A 784-nucleotide genomic window follows, 5' to 3' on the forward strand; every position below is an offset into this window, starting at 1 on the left:
CCTCCGAACCCAGAGAAAGTGACAAATTCTCCTCTGAAGAAAAAAGAGGAGGCCGGGAAATAGTACTCCGCCTTGCTTTTCTGCAAATATTGCAGCTATCAATTAGACTGCCTCCGAATGGAAGATCTTGGCTAAGCCTTTGCCTTTGAAATTCCCAGTGCCGGCTCCTGTGTGATACTCTCAATGTTTCCCTCCTCAAGGGAATCCTCAATCTGGTGTTTTGGAATAAGGCAGGAAGGACGGTTCTCCTTTAAAGTGAGCGGGGCCTGAGACATCAAGTGGGGTGTCAGAGAAGAGGTTTTAGGATCAGGCAGACTTTGGTTCTGTCACTTGTTGGCTGTATGAGCTCCGTAAAGTTACTTTACCTTTTCAAGCCTCTGATTACTCACCTCAAAAATGGACTTTATACCTACTTCTCCTTCCGTTCATCCAACCAGTTGCCATCGAGTCAATTCTGACTGATGGTGACCCCATGTGTGCAAAGTAGAGCTGCTCTACGGGCTTTCATAGCTGTGACCTTTTGGAAACAGATCACCAGGCCTTCCTTCTGAAGTGTCTCTGGGTAGATTTGAACTGCCAGCCTTTCAGTTACTAGTCCAGGGCTTAACCATGTGCACCACGCAGGGACTCCTTTGGTAAAGTACACAGTGTTAAACAAACATGAAGTGTTTACATGTTCTCCCGCTGACCTGACCTCAGAGTCCCAGGCTGTGAGAGTGGAGACACCTGACCTCAGAACCCCAGGCTGTGAGAGTGGAGATACCCATATGTTGTTAGAGGCCCA

Source organism: Loxodonta africana, chromosome 3 (genome assembly GCF_030014295.1).
Source record: "Loxodonta africana isolate mLoxAfr1 chromosome 3, mLoxAfr1.hap2, whole genome shotgun sequence".
Taxonomy (NCBI): Eukaryota; Metazoa; Chordata; class Mammalia; order Proboscidea; family Elephantidae; genus Loxodonta; species Loxodonta africana.